At 44.9% G+C, this 26,372-nt stretch overlaps 1 protein-coding gene across 3 annotated transcripts in view; it reads right to left on the reverse strand.

Moving 5' to 3' along the window:
* ACAP1 (ArfGAP with coiled-coil, ankyrin repeat and PH domains 1) overlaps nt 1–26,372 on the reverse strand; it is a 671,900-nt gene that overhangs the window by 611,655 nt on the left and 33,873 nt on the right. The window lies entirely within an intron of this gene.

Genomic DNA, 26,372 nt, shown 5'->3' on the forward strand with positions numbered 1-26,372 from the left:
CAACTGAAAGGTGGCAAAAGCAAAAGAGTGAAAAGGAATTGTGAAATCGAAGTGGTCCTGCAACGGGTCAAGCAAAGCCCTGTGCACATTCGAAAGATTTCAACGTTAAAAGGGTAAAGAGAGATGATGACAAAATAGATGAAGTTGGTCCGAGCTTGGAGGAGGGAGACTAATTGAACAGTGTGTTAAAGAGGATATGAGCCCGGCTGAGGGAGATCCGGGGTGTACAGGGAAACACCCAACAAATTGGATAAGTAGAAATCCTACGAACATTGTGTTAAATGGATCTGAGCCCAGCAGAGGGGTATCCAAGGTGAATCGTGAATATCCGACGAGTATTGTGTTAAGAGGATCTGAGCACAGCTGGGGGATGGGGGGATAGCCATTTTTCTATCCCTTTTGAAGTTCAATAGACACCCTTGAACTGTGGTCACTTGTGTCTGCCTTACTGTTGCTGCCATGCTGTCATGCACCAGCCCTGGAAGATCTTGCACCAGTGGAAATACTGCTAACATGGTGCCGATTGTTCCAGGTTGACGGTCTAGTTTTTATCCAACATGGCCGCCAGAACCTATAAACAACAATGCATTCCAGCGCTCGGCGCGTTGTATCAACTTTGTTACGTTCGCTGCCAGTCTCTTTCCAAAGCGACTCTCCTTACAGAGCCTTTCTCCTTGTTCCCTTTCCTTCCCTCCCGTCTACGTTTAATCTACCTACTTTTACTCACGTAGGGTACTTACAGGTTTTCAGGTAAGGTAACGGTTGGTTCCTTTCACTGTTCTTTCATGCACATAGCGTTAACTATCTTTGCGGCTGATGCGATCTCCGTGTATGTGTCTATCTCGGCTATCTCACTCAGCCTCTCTCGCTTTAATCTATTGCCGCCTTTCTAGGTATCGTGAGTCTTTTCACTTTACTCTTTTTCTTTCTTCATCTAGTCCGTATTCTTTCCACCTTCTTCCCTTCCAGTACAATACCAGATGGTACATTGGACACTTGCCGAGTATCCGATCTCAAGCACTATTGGAAAATACTATCAACCATATCTGAAGACGGACAGTAAACACCTATCAGGGTTTTTTGCCTTTTGGGCTTTTTCCCAGCATGAAGGGCGTGCTCCCCAGGTATCCCCAAGATCTGTAAAACATCCAGATCAAGGTGGCCACCGAGGGAGCATGTCCCTACTTACGTCAGAAGGAGAAAAAGCCAGTAGAAAACACGAGGACTAAGAAGAAAACGGAAGCAGCAAGGTTGGAGGATATACTAGAAGAATCAGGTGATGAGGAGAGATGGGAAGAGGAGGCAAGTCTTGACACATGCCTTCCTTACACAAGGCTGCTGCTTGCAACACACTTCTCAGCTTTGGGCCATCCACCTTAAAGGACGACATAAGCCCATTGAAGAAGTTGGGAGAAGTGCCTCCGCCTTAAAAGACATTTTCGAGCCAGTCGAGTTCCTCGATCCGCAACAGACTACAAGGCTGACCGTTGTCATGCCGCAGTCGATGAAAGAAACTGGAGATGTCTGGACCAGTGCTTCAGTACCCCCGATAAGCACGGATACAACGATACCTGAACAGCTGTGTAGGCCAGCCTGCAGCCGTTTGTCCAGCTTTTCTCACCAAACCGTCATGCCGCCAGATACCCACAGCAACTCCCATCTCGAACTCTGTCACAGAAGCCTACAAAGTGCACTGAAGTCAACTCAGACGAGCACCATGAACAAGGTATATTGTGGTTCTGTCCCCCTGGATCTTCTCTGAAGGCCCCTAGAAACATTTAAAGACCTATTGCTCCGTTTGTGTTGAAGCCCAGTCAACTTAACTGTTGCGATTATTTACCACACCGAATACCCTCCTGTTAGTATCCAGAGCTTATCCCTTTTCCTTCTCTGAAACTGTCTGTCCTTTGCATTCCTTTACAGCGTGGGTTGTATTTCGTAGTGTTGCTAGCACTGCCTGTTGGGATAATAATAAAAGTAGATATTTGTATAGAAACTTGACTGGACAGGCCCTTTTATCATCAGGTAATAATTGTATTTTCACGGTGTTACAACTAACCAAGGATCCACAACCTTTCAGAGACATGCCTGCCATTCCCTCAACATTACCAAAATTGGACAAGGAAATAATGTGCTTTTGTTTTCAATCTGTTCTGATCCCTTCTTGTGTATTAGAGGTCTGAGGCTGATTGATGGGTTAGAAACCGATATTCAACCTGGTATCCTAGAAGTTGATTCGTCACACACAGGCGTGATGAGAATCAAACAGCAAGAATTGCTTCCTACACTGGATGCATTGTTTGAAGCCCATAGCATATGGCATATGTATTAGAAGGATACACCTCGTCTGTAAGGAAGAAAAAACATCAATCAAAATTGAAAAAGGAGTAACAGGTAGAAGGAACAGCTAGAAAGAAAGGAGGGTATCATGCAGCACAGCAAATCCCAGCCCGCCTTGTAGGTGAAAAAATAAATGATCTGGGTGTGGCGGTTAGTGATGTGAAGGGCAGGGGCCTGCTCATGGAGGCCCGCAGTTCTTCAAATGATAGCTATGTTTTGTAGCCTGCTTATTTTTCAGACCTGCGTAAAGATATAGGCTGTCCTATCCAGGTAGGAAGGAGTGAAAGCAAGGCAACAAAGAAAGGTTGGATTAGCTTGGATTAACAGTACCATTTCAGAACATCAGAAATCCTTCCACCTTAAGTTAGGATGCTTACACAAAATTGAGAGGCTCCAGGACCATCTACCCAGGAACACACTTAACTGCAGAGAGATGAAGCTTGCTGTATTGCGGAATCTCCACATCAATGATAAACTTACATTTGCTGTAAACACATATAGGGATAAACTCAGGTTGTGTTATCTTGCATCTGTATAGTACATACTGCCATATGTTATGGTGTTGAAGCCCTTTTTGCCTGTCAGAGAGGCAAAGGTGGAGTGTGATATAATATTCAGCAGTGGTAATGAGGAGCAAAGGCGGTCAGATAGTTGGGATGAGGGCGAGAGATAGATAAGATGCTCAGGAAGTCATGGGAAGGAAAAGGTGGAGGATCCATGTGTACAAATGGACCAAATTTATTGTGTGACTCACTGTTTTCTATGGGGAGCAGTGCAGAAAGGAGAGACAGTAGGAAAGGGGTGTTCGCTGCGCCAGGGAGTATGTCTGGAAATTACTCATTTCATGGTCAGCCAAGGCAATGACCTTTTATTTATTCCCTAGGTCCCCAATAGGGGACCTAGGGAATAAGTAAGGGGTTGCATGTCAGAAATCTGAATATACCAAGTTTGAAAAAGGCTCCCCGAAAAGTGAGCAAAACACCCTTTGGAGGCGGGGGTAGGGTGGGTTTACTCATTTATGGCATGGTTATCAAAATGTGCTGTAATGGGCTTTCCTGGAAGTTTGGCCCATTTGTTAAATAGAGACCTGAGCAGTCTCAGTAAAGTCAATGGTGGCTACAATGAAGAAATATCTATACACTGGTCGCATCACTTTTCTATGCTAGGTTTACATGAATGTGGACTTTTGTAACACACACATTGTCATCTCTACCTTTGATTTACCCTGAGTGCGATCCACCATTGATTGAACAATGGCATGAGAGTTCATGATAAAGCTTTTATTTGATAAAAACAAAATGATATCAGAACATATGTATCTAAATCCCTTTACTTAATTGGAATAAACATGAACACCTCCCCTCTTATTCAATGGACATGCGAGCATCTCAAACAGTATTCCAGAAACTCAAATTAAAAGACAAGCTGCTTTACACTCCCGCATGTCAATTGCTTGCAAAACAAATGGGTATGTTTGCAAGATTCTGTTCGGTGGTGTGTCAATTTCATTAATGAGTAAACATGTACATTTGTCATTTCAATAGACAAGCTAAGGCGGGAAGATGGGTAACACACTTTCCCCTGATTCTTGAGTGGTTCAGCCCCATTAACAGAACTCTGGTGATGTAACCAGACAATGACTTCATTACATGACCCTTCTAGGAATGTGCAATGTGAGATATTATTGAGCTCCGACTGCACTTGGCCATTGCAGAGAGAAGGAGACGGGATTCTGCCAATAAACACACCATGTGGGTCTATTCCATCAAATTTAAAGTTTCCAGAAGCAGTTACAACTCTGAAATAATTACTCATTTCCCAGCACGTGCAGTCAATGTATATACCCCCACTAGGGATGTCACGGTATTGATTTTTTGACGGTATGATAACCTGCATGCGAAATGACGGTATACCGTGGTTATCGCGGTATAGCACACACGCGTGTTTAACCATTATCTTAGATAATATTTTGCCAGGGAAAGTCACACATTTTCACCAAGACACAAAACACAAACAAGAGTCTCCACCAAGAAGGTGCCTTAGTTCTTCTTACATAAATTTATGTTACTTTAACGCAGCAGACGGGGATCCTGGTGGTCCAACTTAACTTGGTCATACAATATACAACCTTTATAGAAGTTTAGAGAGGTAGGAGGTCAAGAAATGTGGAGTCATGCAAGTGTTGTAGTAGAAGTCACTTATGTCTCAGTCGCACTTATGGTAATTAGACCATCAATATGAAGAAAAACAAATCTCAAATGATGTAAAATACTGTCATGCCATACAAAGTAGATTGTACACGATAACACTTGTACCGATATGGTCATGCCACAGAAATAAATGACTAGACTGACTACCAAAATGCTATTCTAGTGACATTCACATAACACATATGCTGAAGAAAAAGCAATTGCACAGACCCTAACCTCGGGTGTGAAAAAGTACACATAATGTCATTATATGTAGGCTCGCATCCGTGGGGAGGGGGCTTATGTGAGCATTTGATTTTGCTGAGGCAGACGGGCATGGAAGTCTTGAAAATAGCAGCTTTCAAGTTTTACTGTGTTAGTGCAAGTACATTTTTCTGCATGTGCACAAACAGAGTAAAAGTTTAATGCTGCCGGTTTCAGGAAAGTCTTCCCTCCTCACCTCTCTGCCAACAGCAAGTGTGCATATCTGCTCCTTCCAGTGGTGCACCTAGGGTAACATTTCGGTGGGTGGGGGACGGGGGGGCTAAATGTTGGTGGAGGCGCTAACTTCAGAGAATGTGGGGGAGTGGCAAACATACTTGTGTGGGGGCATCTAACTTCTTTACACATTCCAATGAGACTATTCTGGTCAAGCTTGAAGGCTAAAAGCTGTTAACTCTGCCCTATACCTCTGAAATCACCCACTTATTTATTTATTACATTTGTTATACGCCCAAACCCGGAGGTATCACGGCGTAGGTTACATGAACAGGCTTAACTGGGTACAGGGGAAAGTACAGTGCAGTGAGGGTTAGGGTGGTTGATTAAGCCACCAGCGGCACAGTTCAAGGCATGGCATGGTTATAATACAATACAGGCAGTGCGGGGCTATAACATAGATATAGGTCAATATAGACAGAGGAAGATAGCCGGGTGAAGTGGGAGAATGAGGCTCTCAGAGTCAAGGCATGGCATGGTTATAGTGCAATACTGGAAGTGCAGTTCGGGGCATAACATAATTATAGAACAATGCAGGCAGAGGGAAATATCCTTGAAGGGTGAAGTGAAAGAATGAGGATCTCATTGTCATGGATTGTTAAAACTTGTTGGAGAGCCAAGTTTTGATTAGGCTCTTGCACCGCTGGTGGGGTGGCTTGTTTCTGATATGCATGGGAAGACAGTTCCAGATTTTTGGTGCAGCAACAGGAAAGCTGCCCCCCCCTGCTCTAGTGCTTTTGAACCTCGGGATGAAGAGGTTGAGTTCTGGAACCTGATCTGAGGGATCTCCGGCCGCAGGAAAGGACCGAGACCCCTGAAGTCCTGTGCATGGCCAGTGTAGGCCATCCCCTGTTTAAAGAGGCGACCACCCTCCCCCTGGGTAAAAGCGCCCTAAGGAGCGCTCACCTGCAGGAGAACAACCACACGTCTCTGACACACCACCTAGCATTATTTTCCAGTGATCCCATTAGCCCTGCCCAAGTATTGGGGTTCCCCGCTTCCTATGCCACCCCCTCGCTGCATCATGGCTTCGGGTCAGATCGGGGGCCTGGTGCCGGATCCCCCATGACCCTGGTTTCCCTTCCAGTTGGAGAGCTGCCACTCGCCCCTGCCAGCAGCAGCGCCGGGCACGGAATAAAGAGCCCTTTCACGCCACCAGTGCCGATGACAGAAGAGGCCCAGGCCAACATCCTGCTCTCAGGAAGGAGGCGCTCTCCTCCAAGTGCCCATGGGGCTTTGTCAACAGTTCGAGTGTCCCCTACTGATAGAGAGCGGGCAAAAGATTGAATGTCAAAGCAGTGAGCGCCTTCTGGCCCTGGGGCAACAGGAGTAGAGCATTTGGTGCCCAGGAGTGGTTTCTACAGCTGTTAACACCCCGCAGGCCACGTCTCCCCCGAAACCTAATTTGAATCGTGCGTCTCTTATCCCCCTTCTGAAGAACAAGTTCTCAGATCCACAGGACGGACATGCAGCCTTGCTGCCACAAAACATTCCCTCCCCCCTCACCACCTCCCCTCCCCCCATTCCAATGGCCCCTATCCACTCCTTCTCCTTTCACAGAGTACGGTCTGGATACCCCGGGCAAGGGGCGCACAATATGCCAACCTCCAGACCTGCCTGGATGCTCAGAGACTACTACGGTGGACACATGAAGGCACAACATGAAAGCTTTACAACACAACATAACAAAAGGCTGCGATACCCCACTATCAGATCCTGACAGCAGCAGGTGCATCACCGACCCCACAGAGTTTTCTTCCCAGCATACCATTTCTAGAACTGCCAGTTGCCTAGCCCTGTGTTAGTTGCGTACAGCCTCAGCCAGTCCTGTTTTTCTTAAACATCAGTAATTATGGTAGGAGCAATTAAACTACATGTCCCAGCATGCAACGTATTGGGTCTCCAAGGGTCAGTCATGCATTGCATATGGCCACACAACAGCAATACCTATACAGTGCCGGCGGGTGCAGGGGCCTGCTCTAGGGACATGGGCTGGCGTATCCTTTCCGAGACAGTCAGAAGACATAGAGAGAGGCTTGTCAGAAACTCTCGGGTATATTATTTGCTTTTACTCTCGTCCCCCTTGGGCGGGCCCACTCTTATATTCGGGGCTAAACACTCAGTTGTGAAATTCTAGGAGCTGAAATTGGCTCTTGCCTCTGTCAGGGTAACATGGCCGTGTTCGCAGCTGGCAGGGGACACAAATCACGATGAGTCACATTGTTTTATTTGTTTCACAATTTCTCAACAGACACGTGCTATCATAGGAGTGTTAGCCTGGGGAAAAAACTTCAGACAGCTCTTGAGGCCAAGCCACCAGAGGTGGCGATCTGTGCATGGCATAAATGCAGGCCAATCAAGAAGAGATGGACCTCTGAGAGGCTAAAGGCAAGTACAGGGCAAGTCATTAGAGGACTTAAGAACTGCTGTGAGAATGAGCAGTCTCCTATGCTCCCTCTACACTTCCAATCACTCCCCTGGCGCGCATCTACACTTCCAATCACTCCCCTGGTACGCAGTGCTAACCCCACATGTATGCATGCATTCGAATACAGGTGCTAACAGTGAAATGAGTTAAGTTAGTAATGCAGCCCCTTTGTCTTTTGGTCCGGCCACGGCTCTTTAGGTCAGCCAGGTCGAATCAATAGCCCAACATTTTGGTGGCCGGGGGAGGGGGCGGGGGTCTGGGGTAGAGTCCGATCAGAACAATGGTTTTGCCCACTGCAGAACATAACATACAGAGTAAACTGCTAGGGTACGGTCAAAACATGCTTTGTACCACCATTCCCTAGTACATTCCAAGACCTAACTGCTTTTCTGGTAGAATGCACTATGCCACATATAGCATTCATAATAACCGAGCAATTGTATAATTAAAAGACAGTTCTAAGGCCACACAGTAAATGGCCACTTTCGATTTGCTCGGGTGAAGTGTGCTGTGCCGCTCTAAATGTTTGTCTTTTAGTTTTGCGAGGGGTTTCAAATAGTTTTGAAAGGGGGGGCGAGGGGCATAATAAAAACTGTGCAGGATCATTACGAAATGCATTTTCTTGGAGAGATACGTGCTTGCTAGTTTTTAAAACTGAGTCAGTACATGAGTGAGAACCCTGCGCATTCGCATAATGTGCCGCCACCATGTCCGTTCCTCTCATGCTAACTGGCATCAGAGAGAAGTGCAGTGCCCCATATTTTACCCCTCACCATGCCCCTTAAAACAGAAGAGACTACACACACGGGGCTTTGCAGGCAGAGTGCAGAAATTGATCCCCATTATTAATTTTCTGTCTAATGCGGCAGACTACAAGGGGAAAGCTGCATCCTGACTTTCTCTTCTCTTCGCTGAGGCTGCCTATGCCTGTCTCGTGCCCCCTTTCCCTCCCAATACCCTCCTCGCGCCTAGCCCTGTTTGAGCTGAGGATAGGAATTACAGTTACACCTGTGGCTGGTTTGTAACTGGGGTTGGCGAACAGGGCTGGGAAGGGGGAAAGGAAGGGTAGGTAGGGGTACCTTACCTGCTGCTGCACGTACGTAGGTATATAGGCTCCTGCAGGTGCTGCCATTGCACCCACGATCGTCAAGGAGCAGGCCACAACTCTGGCACTGAACAACCCTGCGCAGGTCCAGTGGGCCTCCATTCCAGAATCCAGGAGGGCACTGTCTGAAGTAAATCTGCTCCCTGCTCAGTCTAATAGCTGCCTGGCTTTTCAGAGTTCTTCTTGGTGACTGAAGTCATGCTGTGTTGATAGAAACTTCAGAAACTTATTTTTGTAACCTCCTCTCTGCTGCAGGCCCGTGTCTGTCTTACACATGCGTCAGGAATGTTCCAAGCAGCCTGGGCCCGGGCAAACTCCGCCTCCAGTCCCAGGCTCACTGAACAGAAGCCTGCCAGCCCAGCCCAGTGACTCATAGCCCTGCTTGCATTCATTGTAAAGTCTGGGCCCGGGCAAACTCCGCCTCCAGTCCCAGGCTCAGAACAGAAGCCAGCCAGCCCAGCCCAGTGACTCACACCCCTGCTTGCATTCATTGTGAAGCCTGGGCCTGGGCAAACTCCGCCTCCAGTCCCAGGCTCACTGAACAGAAGCCTGCCAGCCCAGCCCAGCGACTCATAGCCCTGCTTGCATTCATTGTAAAGTCTGGGCCCGGGCAAACTCCGCCTCCAGTCCCAGGCTCAGAACAGAAGCCAGCCAGCCCAGCCCAGTGACTCACACCCCTGCTTGCATTCATTGTGAAGCCTGGGCCTGGGCAAACTCCGCCTCCAGCCCCAGACTCGCTGAACAGAAGCCAGCCAGCCCAGCCCAGTGACTCACACCCCTGCTTGCATTCATTGTAAAGTGCACTACAAAAACATAATTTATATCGGGATTCGGTATACCGTTACAAACAAGGTAACGGTTATTTAAAGATAATTAAATTGTTCACGGTGTCTATACCGGTATACCGGTATACCGTTACAACCCTAACCCCCACAGTGCCTTCATAAATTAAAAAGGGAGAATATATGAACTCCTCTCCCTTTTTGAGCATCACTCCCTTCAGAATTATTTCCCCTTACTATACTTGGATAGGAATTTCTTTTTTCCTCACAGATAGGGGCAGCCTTTTAAGTACTGTTTCCATTCTCCTCCTCTAGGAATAGCTGGGCATCAGTCAGAAAGATTGGGTCCCTTCTCGTGTCTCCCACTGAAGAAAGTCTGGGACTATACCTCCAAGTAAGCCTCACTTGCAGTGTACTGCTAATAATCCAAAGTGGGTCCAAAGGAAACAATCTATTCCACTCTTCTTACGGTTGTCAGTTCTCCTGTTTCTACTCCTTTCAGTCTGTCAGTCTATCCCAGTCAGTGAGTGAGCAATTGGGTTCCCAGAATCAATGGATTTGGGCTTGTATAGATCAGAAACCACTACCTTTAGAGTTGTGTATTATTTCTATAATCTTATTGCTCAGCGTGTGTGACTGGACAACGTTCCAAAGGTGACATCACACTAAACCATCGCCTTTGTACTCATTGGGGATATGTCTGGGAGTCAGAGGCCACTAATCAGATAAGCACGTAGATACAATAAAAAGGAGGGCTGCTAATTCACTGGCCTTGAACGACAATAGGACATAAATGTTGATTTTGGGGTCTGGCCCTCGGCTAAAAAAGTTGGAGCCTTGTTATTATCAATTCGTGATTGCTGGCTGTACCATCTCAGTGGCATCCTCCCTCAAAACATTAGTTGTGCATCTAGATTCCCAAGTTTCTATGCAGAAAGATACTCTTCATTTGAGGTCTTTCTGTGCTTATGTTCTCAAATAGTTGAGACAGATCAGACCTTATTTATCTAACAGAAAATAGATTCCTATTGGCCTGTGTCCTAACAAACTCCAAAATGGATTACTGCAATAGTTTATTTGTTTGTTTCTTTATTTGTAACGCGTACCAGACCCAAGGGTATCAGGGCGCAAGGACAAAGAGGTTTTCAGCTTACATGGTTACAAGGTACGATACAAAAATGTAGAAAAATTTACAGGTTTACAGAGATAGTATACAGGTATACAAGGATAGGATACAGAACAAAGTAGCATGTTAATTACGCTGAGGGTAGGATATCAAGTACCGATACAAGTCTAGGATTAGAGATCATTGGTTTTTAGCCAGTTGATGATATTTCGTCTGAACTGTGGGTAAGTTTGGTCCACCCTAAGGGTAGGCGGGAGGGAGTTCCATAGTTGGGTAGCTTTGACAGGAAAGCTAGTACCTCCAATTGTCATCCGTTTGTAGGAGGGGTTTGTCAGACAGTTCGTGTATGCCGCTCGGGTGGGTCGGTTCGTGAGTCTTCTATTGAACCTCTCTGTCAAGTAACGAGGTGCTGCGTTATTAAGGCACTTGTATGTGAGTGAAGCAGGTTTATGTCCGATTTTGTCAATAGTGGAGAGAAAGTAAGATGGTCTCCGGACTGTAGATATGTGATCTCTTTTGGTCATTCCTAGCACTGCTCTCAGGGCATTATTTTGGAGTATTTGAATTTTCTTGGTGATGTGTTTGTTGGATCCAATATATAGGGCGTTGCAGTAGTCCAATTTAGACAACACAAGTGCTCTTGCCAGTGTGGTACAGCTACTTGTTGAAAGGAAGAGTTAAGCAGATCTAATCAGTTTACATGTGTAAGCCGTAGATGATGCCATTGCATTCACTTGTTTAGTCAGAGTAAGGCTGGAGTTGAGGTAAAAACCAAGTTTTTACCTCTTTAGCAACCTTAATCGTATTGCCATCTATATCAAAGGAGGTGTAGTTATGGCCAAGTTTGTTAATGTTGGGTGTGGTCCCCAGGATGAGGAGTTCCGTTTTGTCATCATTCAGGCATAGGCCATGAAGTGTCATCCATGCCTGGATGATGAGGCATATCCTAATCACCAAGGCCAAATCTGTGTAATCCCATATAAGTGGGATGAGAATCTGGGCGTCATCTGCGTAGTTAGTGTAGGTGACACCGAGATAGTCCAGATCAAAGAGGGGCTTGGTGAATAAGTCATACATGGTAGGAGAGACACATGACTCCTGGGGAACACCCCACGTGATGCGAATGGGATTGGCTGCTTCTGATGTGGAGAAGACTCTCATAGTTCTTTCACTTAAGAAAGATTGAATCCAAGTTATAGCTTGTTGCGAAAAATGCGCTGCTGACTCTAGGTGGTTACAGAGAACATTATGGTCCACCAAGTCAAACGCTGCTGATAGAACCAGGATAAGTAGTAGTGCACATTTTCCCTGATCTCTCATCTCGTCAACTTGGGCCTTAAGGTCAACGAGTACTGTTTCGGTCCCATGCTGTGGTCTGAAACCGGATTGCCGGGAGCCGAGGCGTTGGTTCTGCTCCAAGAAGTTTTGGATCTGTAGGTGCGCCACCCTATCTAGTATCTTTAGGAGGAATGGTACTGTTGTGATTGGCCTGTAGCTCGTAGGTATAGCAGGGTCCAGTGGTTTTTTCTTCAGAGGGGTGGAGGGACCTCAAGATCCCTTAGGGTTACTTGGGATGGTGCCTGAGGTGAATAACGCGTTAATGAGCTTGCCGATGAACGGTGCTCGGTCTCTTGCAGCGTCTTTTATCATTTGGGCAGGACATTTATCTCTGCAGCAGTTGGTAGGTTTGAGCGAGAGTACTATTTTTTCTACCTCTAGTATGGAGACTTTCATGAAGTTGAAACAAAGTGCTGGTTTAGGTGACGTGGGTAGATTACTAATTTGGGGGAGGGTTGATGATACGTTTAATCTTTTCTTGGCAATTTTGATTTGGAGAGTCGCAATTATGTCTGTGAGTGCCTTCTGTATGTCAGAGCACTAAGTCTTTTCTTTAACACAGTTATCGGGTACAGGGATACGGTTCTCCAATTCCTACAGTACTGCGAAGAGTTCCTTAGTACCTGATTTGGCAATATCCTGTTATCAAAACTTTCTTTTTTTGCTCGCCGTATTTCAGTTTTGTATTTTGTGGCAATGTTAATAAGGTTAGCATCATTCACCTTAGATGGTGTTAGCCTCCAGATAGATTCACTTTTGCGTTTTTCTATTCTTAGCGATTTTAGATATGGCGTGAACCAGGCATTTAAATGTGCTCTTGGCATGCTGTTCCTCATTTTTAAGGGGGCGATGGGGTCAAGTGATTCTGTTATAACTTTGTTAAATTAATTCACTAGGGTAGATGGATCTAGTACGTCTGGTAGTGAGTTTAAGGTAGGGCGTATCAGTGGTAGGAGTCTGTCGGAAGTTATATATTTTTTTATTCCTGGTTAACATAGGCAGTGCTATAGGGTTGTTTTGGGTCAGGTTGGTTTTGGCATCTAGAGTGAAGGCTATGAGCGAGTAGTCAGTCCATATCTGTGGACTGATAGTAGTAATGGTAGTATTGCAATTATAGTCAGCCACCCAGTCAAGCGTTCTACCCTTGTCATGGGTTGGCTGTGTTATATTTCAGGAGAAGCCAAGCACCACTGGGATGTTGGCAATGGACATTTCATGCGCATCTTTAGGGTCATTGTAGCCCAAGTTCATATCTCCTAGTAGGAGTACCTGGGACGCATTTTTTAGGTTCTCTGAAAGGATCATGGAGATGTCCTCCTCAAAGCAGCCAATGGGGCCAGGAGGTCTGTATAATAGATATATAGTGATCGTTTGGGAGTTTGAGATGTGCAACTTGACTGTGGGATTTGCAGGAGTTGACGCGCAGCGGTGCTGCTAATCTCATTGCTAGGCTGGATTTAGCTATAATTGCTATACCAACCTCCACGGGTGTCAGTTCTATCTTCTCTGAGGATAGTATAGTTAGCTGGCACAGCAAGCATCAAGGCGGGGCCTGCTGCCTGGTGTACCCAGGATTCAGTGATGGCTATAGTTTTCTGTTTCTATCAAGTCAGCAATTTCTGTAGCGTGCCCTACTAGTAACCTTGCATTAATGCATGCTCCTTTAAGTGGGGGGGCTGGTGGAGCTGTTAATATAGTTGGCAGGGCCTTGCTATGGCGGTGAGCCGTGGTGGTTAGATTGTTTTGGGTTTAGATATTCTAGGAGTCAGATTGTGGGTGGCACTGGAGTTGGTGCAATTCAGCTTTGAGGGTAATATATTTATTGCTATGGCAGGTGCGTGTGGTAGAGTGGCTGGCAGGCAGTTTGAATAGTTTAGGTAGTCTCGAGTGTAGTTTAGTGTTCCTGTGCGTGAGGTCACATGGGATGTTGGTTTTGGGGGGGGTTAGGTGTGTAGCTAGGGTTGATAGGTTTATCTGGGCTACAGGTGTTGCTAGTCATGGTGTTGTATGACATGCTTTGGAGTAGTGAGCTAGCAGTCGAAGACAGTCCAATCAGAAGAACAGTTTGGTGAGGGGTGGTGGCATACATTGTGTCCTATGGCACTTGGATACAGCGATGACTAGGGATGGGCCCCCTCTATGTACCAGTCAAAATAGACTAGTTTGATATATTGAGGGCACGTACAAATCAGGTGGGCTGGTTTCGATTTTGGGCAAGTGCAAAGCAAGATGGCTAGTATGGCATTGGCGAGTGCACTCAGAATAGTCTAGTCTGGCATAGGCAGGGCAGGTAAACATCACAGTAGGCCAGTAATCAACACAGTGATCTAGTCCACAAATCAAGTACACAAAGTAGACTAGTTCGCAAATCAGAATGGGCTAGTCTGGCATAGGTTGGGCATGTGCGCAACACAGTTGGCTAGTCTATAGATCCGGATAGGCTAGTCTACAGAGGCAAGGCCAGTAGCCATCGCCGTACCTATACTGTACACCTACACTAAGCACAGTGCAAATAATGCTATGCAGGTAGTCTGAGCAAGTAAGGTCAGTGTGGAATGCAGGCGCATTATATTCTGCAGGATAGCATTTTAGCAGATTAGCATTCCAGCATTATAATCCGTGCTGCCATCATGTGTAATCAATCAGCGTAGTATGCTGTGTGCAGGCAGTCAGCGAAGGAAAGGAGTGACATAGGCTAAAGATCTACGGTAACATCAACATAGAAGTAGATGCATTAGTGACTTCGGCAGGGAGCCGTTATGGTAAGCAAAATACGAACATTTTTCAATGATAAATAACCAAAATAACCGCTACATGAGGCGAGCAGGGGTTGTTATGGCAGAGCACAAATGCGGTAAACACTGTAGTATACAACAAAGAATATTATAGTACATTTGAAAACATCATCAGGGGTATGATAAGCTTTGAAGTGAACAAACAGGAGTGCCACGGCCGAGCCAATGCGAGAGGACGCGAAGGTACATTACATGAAGCCATTACAGTGCATTGGGATACAATAACACAAACATGCAAGTGTGAGACCAGTTGGACAGTCTTATTTGGGCGATAGTTACGGATGTAGTGGTCTGAATGGTGTTTATGCTGGAGATCTCGTGCGATACCAGCTGAAGGGTTTTTCAGGCAAAACTCAGGTATTGCACGATTGGGTGAAAAACTGGGGGCAGCGGGTGCGCCAAGAGGAGGGAGGACGTGGCCACAGTAGTGTGTGAGCAAGTTCACAAATATGGGGTGCTGATGGTCAGAAATGCTTGTTACATGTACTTACACAAGTGGTTTTCCGGAGCGTGGGGTGTCCATACGCGGACAGGCGCAGACAGATCAGTGCCTTATGTGTAGTGCCTTCGGTGGGGGCAGGCACCTCTTGCTATCTTCAAAAACTTCAGACTATCTAGAATGGGACAGTTCAGGCCTTTCGGGGCCTCGGCAGGAAGGATCATGCAACTGCGGCCATATTAGCACTTCACTGGCTTCCAGTCTAGCAGAGAATTGTCCATAAAATTCTAACGTTGATATAAAAATACCAGACTGGTAATGAAACCCAGTATCTCTGATCGACTGAAGGTTGCTCCGAGTAAGAGGCTACTCTGCTCCAATAGAGACAACAAGCTCCTTCAGCCACGTGTCAAATTTCTGACATTTGGGGGCACGAGGTTTGATGCTTGGACACCATGTATCTGGTACGGTCTGCCGACTTCATTATGTGCCATTCCTTCTCCGATTGATTTCAAAAGAGCAGTTAAAACCGATCTGTTCAATAAAAAGGATTAATGTGTAGCCCCCTTGATAGTGGCCATTTTTACGTTTAATGTTTTGGAATTTATTTTGTGTATTTGTATTATGTGTGCCCTGAAGCCTATGGGCCTGTGGCACGTTACAAGAATTAAATATGAATAATTAATGAAGAGGGCAGTCTAATGGCAGCTACTTCTACACATAGTTTTCCTCCTATTTTATGTGATGTCATCTTGGAGATTTCAACATTATACAATTATAACTTTCTAAAACGTCATATTCCTCACATGTAAGTAGTCGGTTTATCATATTGCGCTCACTGAGGCAAATCAAATAATGCAATTTTCATCTCGCACAACATGTTTTGTGTGAATTACAGATTTGTACATTTTATACAGTGATGTTTTTGCACAAGAAAGATGTTTTCCCATCTCAGAATAAAAGCACGCAGTTACAGACACTGAAATATGAATCACTGGCATGGTTTTGTACAACAATATCAATGTTTGCCTAATTTGCATAATTAAACGAACATTAAAAACATTGTTTTACATTCAACTGAAAAAGTCTCCATTTCCTTCAAAAGTCATAAGCAAAAAGAATATTTCATACTTAAAATGAACATTGGCATTTCTTTTCGTATTTACACAATGTAAAATGGCATCCCCGGTTCCTGGCTTGATAAGATAGCTATATGGTTTCTGTTCCATTGCGGCTCAGGGCTTGGGCCATTTATGACTCCTGAGAATGTGGTCATCATGGGACCAGTGTGCAAAGGCTCTTTGAAGTACAGTGCTGGAAAGGCTTTTCACCCCAGGAGTGATTCCAGCATCTGGCTGCCCCTTGTATCAGCCTCCAAGTCACCGAAGCTGTGAAGTTCCTTCTCCTGGATGATGGGATGATTTGATTATTTGAGAGGAGACTACAGCGCAGATTCTTTTCTTTGTATTTTAAGGTTGCAGCAGAAGGAGGCTAACACAAAAGGTGGCATGTTTGGGGCTAAAGCCTTTTATTTAAAAAAAGAAAGCAAGAGGGAACCTATCTATCCCTATTTCTAAGAGGGGGGCTTCCCTGCCTCAACCAAAATAAGGTGCCTGCCAGGATGTCTTGCCAACTCAAAAGGGTACGTTGTCCTGTGTCAAGAAAACCTTACTTTTGTCTTACGCTAGAAACTAAAGAATAAGGCAGTTCTGTTATGGCCCCTGGAGAATGACCATTCTCCTGGGTTATAGTTCCTGGTTTGTAGAAACAGTTCCCAAATCTTAGAACAGTCTTGTGTCCCATACATTGTCAGTGGGGGCTCCCTTCCTCGGATAGTAAAGTTCTACATAATACTTTCTTGGTGGGCCAGGAGAATGTCTCCTTTCCCCTGCCAAATAGCCCAGGGGGGTGACTCAATTCCCCAGACCTTGTGGACCTTCCTGCCGGTCCGGATTACCAGGAGAATTACTCCCTTCTCCTGGTATCTTATCAGTTCCTTACAACCAGGGGGAGAAGGACTCCCTTCCCCTGGTCTTCTTTTCATTAGGCTTCACACCTACAACACCCACTCTGAGTGTTAGGAAGGGACGCAGCCTGGCTGCTCTTCCTCTTTGACCTGACCCACTTGGTTCACTTCCCTGCCAAGTACTGCCACGAGGTAGGTGATTTCTATCACTTTCTTGCTATGGATCCAAGACCCTGTTTTTTCTTCTTTGAAATTGCCTTCTTGGTTCACTCCCCTGTCAAGTACTGCCATGAGGAAGATGGCTCTTATCTCGATTAGTGGTTCCCCATCACTGCTATCAGGGCTCTCCCTCTCAAGTTCTCTTTATAGCACTTGGGGTCCTCAACCCCTCCCTGATGATCAACTGGCTTAGTTTCACCCCTGCAATGGGGAGGGGAAGGTTCGTATGCTTCTGCTCCTGCTGTGCCACCCAGTAATTATGGTTGTAAAGGGGACTAGGGGCAACTGTATGCACCCTCTTGGTAAGCCACCCGCATCTCCTTTGGTTCTCCCGTGCCTCCCTTTACCTTCTTGAGTGTTTCAGCACATCGTCAGGGCTTCCTGGGATGGCGGACGTTCCGTTCAGCTTCTCCAGTGTCTTGCTTTCCCTGCAGCTGTGAAATGGCATTCCCGGCAGGCTTCTGCGTCTTTTTTTCGACACTGATGTGCACCAGTCTGCTCCTGCAGACCTCCCTCTCAGCGTCTTTGGAGATTTGAATTTCCCACATTTGGTACGCAGCACACCTGCCGTCCTATGTGGCTGCATGAGACCCAGTGTTTAGTCCATTGTCCATTTGTATACAATGTTGCCAGCAGTATATGAGCCCATTGTATACGTCCCGTTTCTTTCACATGTTGATCTTTATTGCTCTAATGGGCCAACTCATCCCAGGACTTAGATTACTTAGGTTCCTGTTGTTGTTCTTCATCTCAGTACTTTCCAGAACCTTAAAGTACTCTGCCTTACAACAGTACATAGGTCTATTGTCTACAAAGAGGTTAGCAGAGAAGGAGGGGCTAGAATATGTGGGGATGCAATGTTCTCATAAGGGCTGTAATCTATATGGTCGACCTTATCTCCAGAGGGGGAGTGCCTCCCCAAGAGATCCTCCTGCATTATACCTTCCCCAGGAAGACTATCAGGTAGCCTTTTCAGCTCCCTGGCCTCCTGGGAAAGGTCTACCTCTTGGGGAGTAGTGGCGCTCAGCTAATATTTATAAGTCATTTTGGTTAGGATCAATGAGAAATGGAGTTGTTCTTGAGTAGAATTTGTTTTGATCTTGAAGGGCTGTTCCCAGAGCAAAATGAATAGTAAGACTCATGTAGAGACTTGAGGGGATTTTTTCTATATGGACCCCACCAAACAATCCCTCCTTTGTAAGATTTATGGTACAATAAACATATGTTTGGATGGTCCTTTGTCGTTTCAAGTTTAACACTTACTTACTAAAACTTTAGAAGCTTTTGCATTCTTTGTATATAATTAATTTCGGTAGATTTATTTTTTTTATTACTTTTTTCCACACAGTTTTTTGGTAGAAAAAAATATATTTTATTTGACTTTAGAGAAACATTCATACATCTTAGTGCATTATATTATCAAAATTAAATTGATTAATGGTTTAAAGGGCATTTACAGTAAAAAAGAAATCCTATTTTTACATGAAAACATTGAATATTTCTTTGATAGAGAGAAACAACAATACAACATAAAACGCTTAATTGTATTGGGAAATCAATGTTTCATACACTTTTCTTATGTCATTCAAGCACACGGTCTCTGCTTTCATCATTAATTCCATTCACCCAACTTGTTTCGTTCCCAATCCCTTCTTATTCAGAAGCTTTGTATCGGAAATTCATCAGGGGTATGCACTCCACTTTAAAGCCTTAATCCCCTCAGTCTGTTCTCTTCTAACAAGTGTCAGGTTCACTGTATTTAACTATTCTTCCTATTATGAACTGTTTCATCAATTGTGTAATAGCCTGAAATGACAAAATTTGCTTGGTTTAAATTTAAAGCGTGCTGTTTTACATTTAAATTGCTTTGAAAAACTCATTGTTTGATAATTGGAGATTAGTTCCATATATTATCAATTGCCTTTTGGAACAATGCATCATTACTCACATTCATCAACTACTTGCTGTGTTTCATACTGATATTTGTCGTTTATTCTGTCAGTAATTTAGCGTTTTTAATCATCTTGTTTGCACAGCATTTTCACACGCTGCTACGAGATTGGTCCATTACTTTCTAGTCCTCTCTCTATATTGAGTGAAAAAACTACATCAATGGAATACTTAGCATCTCTTTATTTAGCTTGTTTGCTCTTAGAATAATGTCTCCATTATGATAATGGGCTACTGAAATATTGTTTTTTATTTTCATCGCAGCTCACCGTTTATCTCCTAGTCCGTCAGTTGCAAAGTTCAGATTGCTGTGATCTCTTAAACCAGGGTTTTCTGATAGTTTAGCTGGCTTGGGCTCCCATTTGATTCAATTTGCTGAAATACATAAAGATATTGTCCGTTAGATTTTTGAGTTCTTGAACTAACTTGAGTTAGCAATCAGTCTATTTGCATCGCCTGCCTTGGGGTTGCCAATAGCTCTCGCCCGCGTTCCTCTTACCTCTTTTTCACACATGCTCCTTGCTCGGTCTTGTCGAAATACTGGTTCTCTTGTGTGCTTCGCAGTATCAATAGCAACCACGTTCTAGATGCGTATTGTCGGGTGCTTTACTCTAATGGTTCACTGGATCCATTGCTTTTACATTTTGTTACATCATTTGTGGGTGTCCTTGTATATCGTGCATGTATCCATGGCTACCGCGTTGTCGGCAGGTTTTTTTTAAAGGTGCTTTCCACTGGTTAAATTATGGAAACGTTGCTATAGTTATGCAGGTTTCCCACAGCGGTTTATTTTTCTCTTTTACATCCAATTGGTATAATATGGTATGCCTTTTTTTTTTTTGGCTCCCCATCTCCGTTTATCTGTTTACGGTCTCTTGACCTACCCCTTATTTCTTCTTTAGGTTTTGTTCTGCAGGGAAAGGGATTAATTATAATTTTGGAATCTTACGTTCAACATATTTTGTTTTGCTGGACCTCGATTTTAAACACCATTTTTCAAAGGTATGTAAGTTGATATTCCTTCTTTTTGTTGTCCTAAATATTCAAAGAACGTTTGCAGTGATATAGACCTCTGCCTCACTATTAAGCATTATCTGCAGGTGTGGAATTGTTTTCAGTTCTTTATGCACAGGTTATGAGAATAGAAGGTTCTCTTATGCTTAATCTTATATTAACTAGCGGTACTAAATTTATGAGCCTTTCTATTAATCTGGCCACACATTGGAAAATCATTACTTTTTCTTTTGGTGTTAATCTTCTTTTATCACAATTAATATAATTTCCTTGTTTAATTTAGTAAATTATTGTCCATCTTAGTTCTGATAACAGATTTTCCTTACCATGAAGTAATAAAGAAATAGTCCTAGTCAGTCTTAGTCAAACAATAAAGACCTATACTAACAAAATCCTAATGCCTGCTCTCACTCTAATGTAGATACATATCCCTATATCACAAAAGGAAAAAAAAACAAAACAAAAAAAAAATCAGTGGTGAAACGAAATGTCAGAATGGCAATTTAAATCAGTATTAATTCTCATCCCCCTGGTGCACAGCACAGGGTTAGTCGGACCACTTGAAGGATGAACACACCTTGGCTTGCCTTGCGAACACAGTTAGGCGGCTGGCTCTGCCCTCAAGAGTCTTCTTGGCCGTTCAAATCTGAGTCACAAGTTCACAGGTTTAACCTCTCGGGTTCCTCTCACCCAAGTCCAGGTCATCCTTCAAGCTTCTACAGTTTCAGCAAAAGTTTATAAGTATAGTATTTGATCAGAGTTCACTATAGGGTCCCCTCAAGTGGGCTCAAACCTTTTCTTCTTAGTGGGGTTCTCTTCCCCAATCTTTCTTCACATTCCACACTATAGGTTCCACTCCGTCAGGCTCAAACCTCTTTTGTATTTTAATTTCGCTAAGACTTTCGCAACGGGGAGGATTTTCAATCTCCCCTCCACATGACCACTCCGACCCTACTTTCTTTCTTTACTTCCACTTTACATATTTTTCTTATGTTCCAATTACTTGCTTTTCAAACGGGTCTCCCTCAGTCGGGCTCAGACCCTCCTTTCGTTCTCTTACCAAATTCAACAAAACAAAGTTCAACAGTTTGTGAGCTTTTCACTTAACGCTCATCTCTCACTGTCCGCTGCCTCACAGAGACTTTTGATTGGGCAATCTCACTTCGCCGTACGACTCTATTACTTTGCATTTCATATTCACAGTTCTTAACAATGGATTCACTTTCTCTCGCAGCTTATCGTCGCTGGCGTAACCTTCATCCCTCGGATACTGTCGCAAGCATTTCAAGTTAAACACAGACTGTGCTTTCTTTGCTTCCCTCAACTCACCCGTCATGTTAAGATGCTTTCCGTCTTTTGTGTCTTTGATGTAGGAGTCAAGGTTGTTACCACTGATGCTTCTGCGCCTCCCCAACTCTGCCATTCACCCGGCAGGGTGGCTGGTAACCTTGTAGCACTCGGAAGACTCTTTCTCCCTTTCAGCTGGGCTGTCGTGCGCAATCCTCGCTGCCTTTCGGAAATAATGATATCTCACTAGAGGTATGGGGGGGGGTTGGCTTCCTGTCCCTTTGGATTAACCCCTTGGTTTGTCGATCTCCTTCGCCTGGTTCGCCATAGCCCTGGAGGGACTGCTCCTTCTCGTGCACCGCCTTGCTCAGACGTTCAACCAAATATATTTCTTTAAGCTTCAAGTCCCACAATGCAATGTTTATATTTTTGCTCCCACTTCGCTAGCTCCCCTAAAATGGCATTACAGCAGTTTTGGGAGCTGTACGGTTATAAAATGGGTCTCACCACCTACCCCTCAAAGGCCTGGGCTTTCCTGTCTGGCCCAGGGGATGAGCTCTGCCATCAGTCCTCCTTGCTCCAGACCTTCCAGGGTTCCTCCAGCTCTGGTTCTTCGCTTCTGGCCTCTGTGCTTACTCCAGCACCTCCAGCTAGCTCAAAGTGTGTTTGTGTGCTCCACCTTTTATACTGGCTTGGAGGGTTAACCAGAATAAGGTGAGCGGGGTTGCCCAGCCCTGCCTGACTCTGCTGTCCTTGTTAACGGGACGAGATGGAGACCGCCCATAGGAATTCATGGCACATTGATTACTGTGGGTAGTCTTCACAGCTCCAGTCTGCCTCTTCCTCGTCCTAGTGGTTTTGGGGGAAAACAGTGCAGAGGAATTATGGAAGTTCTAGTATTCCTGAGTGGTGATAAGAAATGGAGGAAAAAATAATACCAGGAGAAGGGAAACTATCTTGTTGTAAAATATGGGGTGCTGCATGTGTTCTCCTTTTCCTGGTTCTCCTATGCCTCCCTTTGTTGTGGGTACTTGTTGGAATTGGGGAGGAGGCAACGGGACAAGACTTCCAATAATCTATCAAGGTGGAGGAAAGGTGGGGTGGGGGGGTATGTCTCAAAAAGGGGGAAATACCATGTCTCTCCTGAAGGTGTCCCTCCCGCAATCCCCAAGGACCCGCTGCCCAGGTGATCCTCCCTCGCTTGTCCAGCCTAGGGTTGGGATCCAAGCATGATGCCTTGCCCTGGCCACCTGTACAAAAGATTGCCGGGGTCTACAAGTGAGAACAGCCTCAGGTTTCTCACAGTTGGTTCCGACTTAAGATTAATTAGATTTATCAGAGGCCAGGGTATTAAAGCTCCGATTCCCGTGTACATTATTCGCCTGTTGATTATAACTGTCTTCACTACCAACTAGGTGGGTAACTTTGGGAAGGGAAGCGTCAGCAGTCAAATTATATACTCCTTGTGATGCATCTGATGAGGTCATCACTCCTTTCCCGGCTGTGACCTCTCCCCATGTGGCCACAGGACGGCAGCCACCCCCTGACCTGGACAATGGGGGTGGCTATATGAGGGTGGATCACATGGGGGGAGACAACCTCTGGGTTAAATAGCAGGGCACCATCAGACAAGGCATGGTATTCTTCTTCCTCTCCTGAGGATACCTAATCCATGACACCTGCCTTAGTAGCATATTGTTCCAACGCCCCAACCCCCCCTAGGAAAGGTGCTGAAGACCTAACAAGATCTATATGTGAATCATCAAGATCCGATTTATCCCCCAAAATGCATGATAATATGCCTTCAGACGCTTACAAGTTATTCAGAACTAACTTGCACTTAAAGACTGCTGAGAGCACTCAACCAGACTTTCCATGTCAAACATCCAGAATGGACTTCCATTCCCATAACTGCAAGAATGCGGAGATGTGGAAAATGAGCCAAGTGATGCAGAGTAAGAAAGACCAAGAACTCATGCTGTAGTTATTGGGAACGCATACCAACAAAAAACAGCAGCGACAGCTGACTGGAGGGATAGAAAGCTGCTCCTCACAGTTAGGACCGGCAGTCTGTGGGGCTGCAAGGAGTTTGAGCAGTGCAGTCGTCTGGCTCAGAAAGGAAGAAGAGAAAAAGCTGACCGGAAGAGATGACACACAGCACTAACGCCAGAAGACCACACAGAGCTCCTGGGCATTTGCAGGTGTGAAGCAGCGGTGTTTGCCTTACCAGAGCCAGACACAAAGCAGACGGGCCCGGCAGGAACCGCGGCACACAGAGAAGCCGAAGAACAAAGGCGGCAAGATGGGGAAAAAAGCCGAATCCCCGACACTGGCTTACTGCAAGAGGATCGAAGCAGGTCAACAAAAACCAGTGAGGCATAGGAAGGGAAACAGGGACCCAGAACGTATTGGCAGATATGCTCAAGACAAATAATTGAAAAGAAAGCAAGTCAGGCATTTGACAGAGAAGGAATCTGTGAACATTTAATTGAAAGAGAAAGCAAACTTAAAGTAAGAAACTTTCAGGAATGTCAGTGTATGCAATACACAGCTAAGAAAAGCCTTGGCAGAATAGTATACCAGGCTGATACATAATTTGATAAAGCATACCCAAGAAGATATTACACTTGAAGGAAGCCCTGGTTGGAGAGTATGCCAGGCAGTTGCAAGTGTGTTTAAGACAAGCCCTGGCAGGAGAATACACCAGGCAAGGACAAACTAAAAAGTGCATAAGAAATACATAGCCAAAAGAGGTCCTGGAAAGGATATATATCAATACTAGACAAAGGCTGTGTGAAACCATAGAGAACAGAAGTGAAAACATGGCAGGGGAGGCGAGTACACCAGGTAACATAATAGGACAGAGAGTCAAGTTGTTTTGTCCATCAGTAGTGTTGTGAAAGAAGAGAAACTTTAGGAACTGTTATCTTTCAATATGCAACAAATTCGGTTAACATAACATCTCTGCCTGACCCAGGTGTCAGACTCTAGGTCCCCAAAGGTGTGAATTACTTCCTTCTGGAAAGATCTGGCTGATTACTTATTTTTCTTGGCCTTGTCATTTACTGTGAAAAAGTACACTCTTGTTGTAGATGGGCTGTTGACGTCCCCATACTTCCTAAGGTTTCAAAATGAAGAATGAATGAGCAGGTGCTAAAACCAGCTCTTGGTTGTCGGTCGGGCATCACCCAGTAGGCAGGGGCTACCACTGGTGAACCAAGAGCGAGTACACAGCGCACCATCACTCTTCCACCGGAGAGGCAACCTTGAACTTTGTGCCCATTATGGATTGTGTTTAAAAAGGTATACTAGATGAGCAGGAATTCTTCTTTTTTAACATGCTGAAATACTGAAAGTTACTGTCACGTATAGATGTTTGTAAGGCATCTGCTGGCCTGGGGAGCCAAACGCAGCTCCTGGTATCTGCTGGTTTCAAGCAGACCAGACTGTCCTAGAATAGAAGCAGGAGCTAAATAGCTTCCAGCAATTTCGCATTCAATTCCTCACACATGTTTTTAAACCGTGAACTTTAATCTGCATTCTAGATTTTACTACAAAACCCTTGCTGAGGAAATACAAAGGCAGGGAAATACAGATGGTAAAGAGGGCTCAGATTAGAGAGTTTTTACTTTCTGCTGCTGGGACACTTTGCGTAACCTGCTCTTAGAACAACTGCAAGCAAGTCCCTCTGAATAGAAAGCTCCTCTCACTAGCTGCACTGTGCTGGCTACTGCAGCCAAGGTGATGCATGGTTCTTGCGATTGTCATCAGTGCTCCCTCGACAAACCTGTAAAAAGGAAAAATGCTTTTAAATTCTTGCTTCGGTAGGTGGGTTAAATATCTCTCTACCATGCTGTGCCTGCTTGAGCCAAGTTAAAGGAGTGATGGGAGGGGGTTGTAAGAGCCCCACCCACCATCCAGGGTGACACCACTAGGTACCAAGTGATAGGGAGAGCTGCCAACACGTCACAAATTCTGGAATCGATACAGTGCACATAAAATAGAACCAATCCATACAATGTGTGCATTTTCTCTAGCAATCCCCTTCCCACAAAATGTGTTTTGTTGCATTGGTAGTGGATCCCCAACACCCCTTCTGTGTTCCCATTATCCCTGTAACTCTTCAGTGCTGTCTTTTCATGAAGAACTATCTTGCATTGAGAAATGATGCCACTGAGATCCTGTATTCCCCTGTGCTTAAAAATCTGCCTCAATTCCAGCAACAGCACGTCATGCCAGGCACACCACGGAGGAAGGCACCCCAGCCATGAAGGCACTGTACATTTTTACATGTTAACGGTTGCTTTAATTCTTTAACAATTTGTGAAATATGGTTGAGAATGTGCGTATTTAAACTGTCAGAATCAATGTAACATGATGATAGTTCAGTGGATCAATGCGCCTGTTACAACAAATTGTTACTAATGTCTGGTTCATAAGTTTAGTTCTGCCCTTCTTTAAACTGAGGTCAATACTAAGCGAGCATCTTGTTTGGATAATAATAACACATATAGCCCACAGTTTGAGACATGAGAGTATGGTAAATGCAAACCGCCATGGTTTGGCCCTTTTAGACGTTACTAGTTGTGGTACCCGGCATTGCCAGAGTCCTGATTGAATGGGGTCATGTGCCCTGGAGGATGTTGCTCTTGTCCTCATGTCAGCAAGTCTTGCTTCAGTTTGCTCTGGAGAAAGTTACTCTTGTCCTTTGGTCGGCAAGTCGTGCTGCTGTTTGTTGTTGTGTTTCAGAAGCTCTTGATATTGATTTTGGCTTTGCATCAGATGGAGCTTTTTCCAAGTGAGGTTTGTTTTTTTGTGCAGCAATTTTCAGTCACACAATGGCTTCAGCACATTTGAGAAAATGTGCAAGAAAGATCGATTGATTGATTGTGCTCT

The sequence above is a fragment of the Ambystoma mexicanum genome, chromosome 1p (genome assembly GCF_040938575.1).
Source record: "Ambystoma mexicanum isolate Mex_15411 chromosome 1p, UKY_AmexF1_1, whole genome shotgun sequence".
Taxonomy (NCBI): domain Eukaryota; kingdom Metazoa; phylum Chordata; class Amphibia; order Caudata; family Ambystomatidae; genus Ambystoma; species Ambystoma mexicanum.